Below are 9,148 nucleotides of genomic sequence, written 5' to 3' on the forward strand. Positions count from 1 at the left end.
TGTAATTAAGTGTTTAATGGTACTTGTAGTGTGTGTGTTTAATTGATTTAGTTGTAAGTTTTTTAGAGATGTGAAACACGGGTGGTAAATAAGCTATTGTTATTTTCTGCTTGAGAGCTAAGTATATAAAGTGAAAATGTTGAATTGAATTTATATTGATTTATTTAAAAATAAGAAAGTAGTAAAAGTTTTACATCAACCTACTTCTTTACATACAGATAACTTTTTTATGTGGGCCAAAATTAATGACTGAATGAATTAATGAATTTCAAGACGACCGATTAATCGATAAATCGAGAAAATAATCGCCCGATTAATCGATTATTGAAATTATCGTTAGTTGCAGCCCTAGTTAGAAGATTTTAAATTTTATTCTGAATTTGACAGGGAGCCAGTGAAGAGAAGCTAAAACTGGAGAAATCCTCCTAACACTCATCAGAACTCTGGCAGCAGCATGTTGGATCAACTCAGGACTTTTTAAAGAGTTGTTTGGACATCCAAATAATAAAGATTTATAATAGTCCAGCCTAGATTTGATAAATGTATGGACCATTTTTTCTGCATCATTTTGAGACAAGATGTTTCTAATTTTAGTGATATTATGCAGGTGGATGAAAGCAGTCCTGGTAACATTTCCATGTGGGTCTTAAAAGACATATCCTGATTAAAAAACAAACAAAAAAACCCCCACCAAGGTTCTTTACATAAGAACTGGAGGCCAAAATAATTCCATCCAGAGGAAGTGAAAGGCTGCAAAGTTTATTTCTAAAATGCTTAGATCCCAAAACCACTACCTCTATCTTGTCTGAGTTTAAATGTAAAACAGTAAGAATCATCCAGGTTTTTATGTCCTTAAGACATGTTTGTAATCCAAGTAACTGAATGAATTTGTCGGGTGTCATGAATAAATATAACTGAGTATCATCAGCATAACAATGAAAAATTATCCCACACTGTCAAATAACTTTACATAATGGAAGGATATATCAAGTCCAAGCACTGAACCCTGAGGAACTCCATGACTAACTTTGGTGTATGAAGAAGGTTCATTATTTACTTTAACAAACTGGAATATATCAAATAAATGATTTAAACTACAGTATTTTAGAGGTGTTCCTGTAAAATAGAATACAAGTCTTTGTATTCTATTACACAGTCTGGAACAATATCATGTTCCAGCCTGTGCAATAGAATATTGTGATCAATTGTATCAAATGCAGCACTGAGATCTAACAGGGCATATATGGACACAAGTCCACTGTCTGAAGCCATGAGAATATTATCAGTAACTTTCACCAATGCTGTTTCTGTGCTATGATGAGCTCTAAATCCAGACTCTAACCCTGAAACTTCTCAAATACTTCATTTCTGTCCAGATGTTCACACAATTGATTATTCTCTTCTATAAAATATGAATAATATACAGTTCTATCTTTACAAAGCCACGTCAATTTATTTATAAAGCATTTTTAAAACCAAGTTGCAACCAAAGAGATGTACAATAAATAGTAAAAATTAAAACATCGGAAGACAATAAACATACATAAAGCAATACTTAAATCAACTCACACTGGGTGAAATGTCAGTGTGAACAGGTGTGTTTTTAAAAGACATTTAAAAATAGGAGGTTAAGATGCCTGTATAATGTCAGGGGGCAGATTGTTCCAGAGTTTAGGAGCCACAACAGAAAAAGTCTGATCTCTGAGCCTGAAACTGGTTTTCGGGACAACCAAAAGCTGCTGCTAAGAAGCCTGAGAAGGAACAAAGAGTAGAAGTAAATTGGAATAATATGAAGCTATCACCTTCAACATCTACATGAATATTGAAATCCCCCACCATTATGACTTTATCAGTATTCAGCTAAACAATGTCCATGTTACTGTATGTCAATACATGTGTGCGGAGATCCACCTTCTAATCACTTAAGACAATGGTGCAGAGTTTAAAATTCTTTTTTTCTTCTTTACAGCTGGAGAAATAAAAATCATCAAAGTTTGCCTGTGTTGGGTGGAACCCTGAAGGTACAGTTTTGTTATTATTTTTTTCTCTCACCTCCAAAATAGATCTGCTTTCCATTCAACTTCTGGCCTTCTCTTCCGACCCTCATATTTTCAGTCTCTAATAATTACTTTTTTCACAGAGTCATAAGTACCATTTGAGATGATAACTGTGCTTAGTATGCATGCGGTTTGTTTAGTCAAATCGATAGCGGCCTTATTTAAACATTATCCTGCTTATTTGCTCAGAGTAAACCATAAAAATGTTTCTTTCTGTCAAAGGAAGAAAAATTAAGTGAGAAACCTTAAAGGCAATGCAGTATCAGTCGGGTTGTTGGGTTGATAGACCATCACTTCTTGACAAGGCTAGTGTCATTTTAACATTTAAAACTGGCAGCAAGAGTTCCAAAGTAACAGTTTGTGTGAAGCTGGTGACAGAATTACATACAATTACCAGACAAAAAATGACATAGCCAAATTTTCCAATATTCTAACTGTTTGTGGTTTACATTGAGTGGTCATTTTAACATAATATAAACAGAGACATTTTTCTTGATTGTCATGTGTTAACAATGTAAATACAAACCACTGCCACTTTCTGTGGATGTTGTGAGGATAGGCTTATTTGTCCTCTGTCCTTTGCCTACTAGTTAATAATAGCAACCATGGTCAAAGAGTCTGTCAGATGTCAGCGTCAATTGTTAAATCTTTTTTTTTTAATTAATTAATTTTTTTATGTATTAACATTTAATGGGAGTCATTTGTAGCCCCAGTAACTTGGCTGGTGACTTTGTATCCATCCAACTGAAGGAAAACTCTCTTTCCACTTCACACTGGATGGCAACCATGTTGTGAAGTAAAACATCAGTCAGAACATGGGTGGTCTTGGTGAGATTTTTTGGATGTGTATTAAGAATGCAGTGGGTTCCCCATTGCGCATAATAAATTGTTATACGTAGGTCATCGATGGAACAAGACTTGTCTTGTTCACGAGTGATAGCTCTATGGATGGGCAAACGGATTGATAGATCAGGACCTCATCCACAGTAATAAGGGCATTGGTCTTATTACGGTAGTGTTAATTTATTATCTTTCAGGTAGGAGCCTCACCTGCAACTATTGCAACAATTTGCAGGTGTGCGCTATGGAGCGGGATAACTGTCAAAAGATGTGTGCATGATTCTAACAAACATATTCGTATTTGTATGTCAATAAAATTCTTGTACAAAAAACTCAACCGTCATGTACGTAAGTCTGAGAAACTGTGCAGATTAGGATTGTTTTTATGTAAGTATGAATCTAAAAGCTTGTGGGTACAAGTAGAAAAGTGTTGAAATCATGTCACAGGGTGGAGTAATCAATCCATGATTACACCAAACAGAGCATGCACCAAATTCAAAGATGAAATGTAATATAATAGATATATCTATATCTATATCTATATATATATATAGATATAGATATTAAAAAAGGAACAAGAAGTAAGTGTACAGATTATTTTAAGTTTAAAAAAAAAACAAAGTTAGGAAAAAGAACATAAGGAACATTACCTAAAAATATTTTGATCCGAAATCTATTGGTGACATGTAAAGGTGAGGAACAGAAAAATAAGTCTCTACAAGTTGACAATATTTGCAAAAAAATGGTGATAGAAAAAAAGATCATAGGAGAAAATAAAATGGTTTGAGGAGTGATTTATGGAATCCCAGTTAAAGATTTAGATAAACCCAAAAGAAGCATTGTTGGCACAAAAGTAAATAATTTGAAGAGACTATCAAAAACTATCAACGGGGAAAGAGTGGGAAGTCTGTCAATATTAATAGAGTTTGAAGAAACAATCCTGCCAAAAATTATCAAAATAGGTTACCTAAGCTTTCAAGTCGAGCTTTATATTCCACCACCACCTCGCTGTTACAAATGTCAGAGATATGGTCACATAGCTTCAGTATACAAAGGAAACCAAAGATGTCCAAAATGTGGAGAAGATCACAAAATAGAAGAATGCAAAGATGAAGTTCAAGAAAAATGCTCTAATAGTGGTGGACAACATAGAGTCGCACATGGGGGGTGTGAGGTAAGGAAGAAGGCAAAAGAAATCCAACAAATTAAAGTGACTAACAACATAAGCTACGCAGAAGCAGTAAAAAGTGTTAAAGGACAAAAACCAAGAGAGCTCACACAAACAGAGAATCAAGCAACACAGCAAAGCAAAGCACAATCTGATGAAAATATCACCATGTCTGTTAAGAATTTAATATTATTCATGGCATATGTCACTAACTGCACTGACCAGGCCAAACATAAAACAGAGAAAATCAAAAATAATCGTGAGAGGAGCTGAAAAGTTTTTGGGGTTCAAAGAAGGATCATGGGAAAACATTAATAAAAGGTTGGAAACAGACAAGAGACCAGGAACACCAGGTGACAAAAGTATATGAAAATATTACAATGGAATGCAAGAAGTTTAATTGCTAACGGACAGGAATTTGAAGAATATATAAATGAACTTGAAGAAAAACCACAGATTATTTGTGTACAGGAGACATGGCTAAAACCAACACTGGATTTTGTTATTAAAGGATATGTTAGTATAAGAATGGATCGACAGAATGGAACAGGAGGAGGGTGTGGGATATTTTTAAAACAAGGGCTACAATATCAGGTATTAGGGAAGGTTAAGAACTAGAATATATAGTAGTAGAAATATGGGGAAAAGAAGGAAAATGTGTAATAATGAATTTTTATTATCCATGTAAAACACTGTCACTTGAATTGATGGAAGAGGTGTTGGGTTATCTGGGTTGGGTTTAATGTAAGAACAGGAACAGAATCAGTAATTGATCTAACATTAGTATCACACACACTGGCAGGTGTTTGTGAGTGGGACATTAATAAAAATATAACAATTGGCAGTGACCATTATCCTATTGCAATCAGAGTCGGAGTAACATTAGATAATGGTAATGAAATAATCAATGAAAAATGGATAATAAGGCAGACTGGATTAAATTTAGATTTTTGAGTAGCCTAAAAAAGTTGATGTGACAAAGAATATAAATAACATAAACAGTGATATTTGTAAAATTATATTAGAAGCAGCAGAACATTCAAGAAAGAAAGGAAGAAGACAGAACAATAAGAAAATGGTACCACTGTGGACAAGTGAATGTAGTGAAGTAATAAAATTAAGAAATAAACCTTTTAAAATACTTCAAAATAACCAGTCTATCAAAACCTTATTGAAACGCAAACGCAAAAAGACAATATTGGAGCAAATTCTGTAAGACTGTTGGTAAAGAAACAAAGAATTAAATCATTTGGAAAGTAATTAAAGAAAGAATTGTATTAAAAAAAGAATATGGATATCCAGTATTAAATATTGAAAACACAAATATAATAAAAGATGAGGAAAAAGCTGAAATACTAGCAAAAACATTCAGTCAGATTCATAGCTCAAGAAACAGTGAAGAGGGAAGGAAAAGCAGGGAATTAACAAAGCTTAAATGTAATAATTTACTAGAGGATATTGAAGAAACAAATAACCTATTAAATGAACCATTTACAAAAAAAGAACTAAACAGGAAAACCAAAAATACAGCACCTGGTCAAGATCAGATTTTGTATACAAGGACAGATCATCTAAATGAATCATCCAAAAACAATTTTTTCTAATGAAGTCTGGGATGAGAGGGAGCTACCACAGAGCTGGAAAGAATCAGTAATAATACCAATAGACAAACCAGGAAAAAATGTTTAAATGGATAAAAAAAAATATTAAACAGAACAATACAGGTGAAAATAGGTCAAAAACTGTCTAGAAAGTATCATGTAGAAAATGGAACACCTCAAGGGAGTATTGTCAGTCCAATACTTTTCTCTATCATGATAAATGACATTTAATGAAATTTTAGGTGGGATAGGTTGTTCTTTATTTGTAGATGATGGGGCTATATGGAAAAGAGACTGAAATATACAATTTACCATTAAGAAAATACAAAATGTTATTTATGAAATAGAGAAATGGGGTTTGAAATGGGGATTTAAGTTTTCAGTTGAAAAAACAAAAGTTATGGTTTTTACACAGAAAGAAATTAGGCAAGAAATAAAAATAAAGTTACATAATCAGGAGTTAGAACAAGTAAAATGTATAAAGTTTTTATGAATATGGTTTGATAAAAAAATTAAATGGAATATCCACATACAGAAAATAATAGATAAATGCAAAAAGTATTAAATATTATGAGATGTTTAGCTGGCAGTGACTGGGGAGCAGATAGAGGAACATTAAAAAAAAGATGTATACTAGATCAATCAGATCGAACATAGATTATGGAAGTTTAGTTTATGGGACAGCTGCAAAAATACATTTAAGAAAGTTAGACATTCAACATCAGGCACTACCAATTTGCACAGGAGCATTCAAAACTACTCCAACAATAGCATTAGAAGTGAAAATGGGAGAACTACCCTTACACCTGAGAAGAACACAAATCATGTTAAACTACTGGCTGAATTTACAAAGCAATAAACCGGATCATCCAACCCATGACATTTTAAATGAACGTTGGGAAAAATAAAAAAGAAAGACAGGGAGTTTTGGATGGGTAATTAAAGAAAAAAAAACAGAGGAATATCATATTCATAATATAACAATAAGTCCAAATCAACTATTGTCAATAATACCACCCTGAATTTTACCAAAAGCTACAGTTGATTTGAAATTATTGGAAATGAAAACGATCAGTGTATTATTAATTTACAAATAGTACAAGAATACATAAACAATTATTATCAGTACATTGAAATATATACAGATGCATCAAACACAATAGAGAAAATAGGAGTTGCCTTTATAGTACCAGAATTTCAAATTAAAGTAGGTAAAAGAGTCAATAACAATTTATCAGTATATACAGGAGAAATTATAGCAATTGTATTAGCTATACAGTGGGTGGAAGAAGTAAAACCATTAAAAACAATAATATGTTCAGATTCAAGTTCAGTATTAGTCAATTTAAAAAACAGTCACTCAGATAGCAGACCATACATTTTACTAGAAATAAGTCACACATTCAGAATACAAAGGATGGGATTAACTGTAGTATTTCTTTGGGTACCAGCACACATAGGCCTATAGTGGAAATGAGAAGGCAGATAAAATGGCAAAGAAGGCAACACAAAGTGACATAAATTTTACAGTTAAAACTAGTATCTGAAACAAGAAGTATAATCAAAGAAAGGCTGAAGAAAGAATGGCAGAAGAGATGGGAAAGAAATAACAAAGTATGGTGGTTTTATAAAATTCAAAGGGTCGTAGGAGAAATGAGAGCTGTAAGAAGAAGCAGAAAAGAAGAAAGTGTAATAACAAGACTTAGATTTGGACATACAGGACTTAATTGCACACTTTTTACAATATGCAAACATAATACAGGGAAATGTGACTATGGTGGACAAAATGAAATGAAACAGTAGAACACGTTATAATGGAATGTCAGAAAGATGAACAAGAAAGAAGATTTATGATAAGACAGTTTGAAAATCCATCCATCCATTTTCTTTATCCGCTTCTTCATTCCGGGTCGCAGGGAGCTGGTGCCTATCCCCAGCAGTCACTGTGCGAGAGGCGGGGGACACTCTGGACAGGTCGCACATCACAGGGCCACATATAGACAAACGAGACAAACAACCATTCACACTCTCACTCACACCTAGGGACAATTTTTAGAGTCATCAATTAACCTAACATGCATGTTTTTGGTCTGTGGGAGGAAACCGGAGTACCTGGAGTAAACCCACGTGTTCACAGGGAAAACATGCAAAGTGTTTCATAGAATTTGAGTTTCCTGTAAAACATACAGAAATAAATATTAGGAATTAAACCATCTCGAACCACACTCCATACCTGTAGGTGGCGGTAATGCATACCTCCAGTTTCTTGCCAACCGCCATAAAACACCACATAAGAAGAAGAAGAAATTCAAAGATGGCTGAGGACAGTGGACCAGGTTGAGCTACCAGCTCCAAGTACACCTGGCTGCAGCAAACAGAAAGGGGCAGGGACAGACCATACCATATATGGAAATGGGACTATTGTACTCCGGAAATGAAGGGGGTGCCTTTTCCGTTACCAGCCGTGTTATGTCACATAGTATGTCTGTCACTTTTTTTTTTTATGTTTACTGATTCTGACTGTTAAAATAATAATAAACAATTTAGCCGCAGTTTTAAGATATTGTTAATTATATTGTTGGATAATATTGTATCTATTAAGAAAACAATTTATCATAAGTCAATCAGCCAATAACAACACTATTTTCATGGAGAATATCAATGAGATCCCTAAAATCTTTCAAATTATTAACTTTTTTTTAAAAGCCTTGGATCTTATTGTCATGAATATAGGTGTGTTTTGTTCTTTGTTTGGGGTTTCTTGTTTGAGTCTGGTTTCTTGTTTTGGTTTGTCTGTTGGTTTTCTGTTTCCTGGTCACTATTCACCTCCTCAGTATTTTTCCATCCATGCCTGCCACACCCACCTCACCTGCTCCTCGTCTTTTCCACAGCTGTATCCAATAATCACCTCTCCCTCAGTCTTTTAAAAACCGGTCTCTGTTCACCACTCTGCACTCGGTCATTCCTCTGTTCATGCCATGCTCATTGTTTTCTTCTCATTCCATGCCTCGCTTTTGCCTTGCTTTGCTGTTATTTTGGATATTTTGTTATTGTTAGTTTTCTTTTTGCTGCCACGTCAGCCGTTTGTTTTGTTAGTGTTTTACTTTAATAAATTAGTTTTATTTTCACGATGAGTCTGCATTCTGGGTTCGCCTCCATCTCCCCCCTTCTTCACACTTATGTTGAATTTAACCAAATGTGAATTGATGTCTATTCATCCCACTCATCTGACTGAAGATTCATTTATAAAAATCCAGATTCGAACGAGAAACAAAATATATGGAAGGTCATTGAGAAAGGCCAATGTAGACCCAATTTATTGTTACTAAAGGACATTAGTTTATGTGGTAGAAAATCTTTTACCAAAATGGCATCTTTAACAAGATGTACAGGTGCTGGTCATAAAATTAGAATATCATGAAAAAGTAGATTGATTTCAGTAATTCCATTTAAAAAGTGAAACTTGTATATTATATTCATAC

At 33.8% G+C, this 9,148-nt stretch overlaps 1 protein-coding gene across 1 annotated transcript in view; it reads left to right on the plus strand.

Annotated features, from left to right (window-relative positions):
* Positions 1–9,148, plus strand: part of klhdc8a (kelch domain containing 8A) — a 162,633-nt gene that overhangs the window by 14,242 nt on the left and 139,243 nt on the right. Inside the window, exon 2 of the mRNA XM_037975458.1 lies at positions 1,970–2,021. The gene's annotated coding sequence lies outside the window, so the exon portion shown is untranslated. The remainder of the gene's footprint in view (positions 1–1,969; positions 2,022–9,148) is intronic.

This window comes from Kryptolebias marmoratus, linkage group LG4 (genome assembly GCF_001649575.2).
Source record: "Kryptolebias marmoratus isolate JLee-2015 linkage group LG4, ASM164957v2, whole genome shotgun sequence".
NCBI classification, from domain to species: domain Eukaryota; kingdom Metazoa; phylum Chordata; class Actinopteri; order Cyprinodontiformes; family Rivulidae; genus Kryptolebias; species Kryptolebias marmoratus.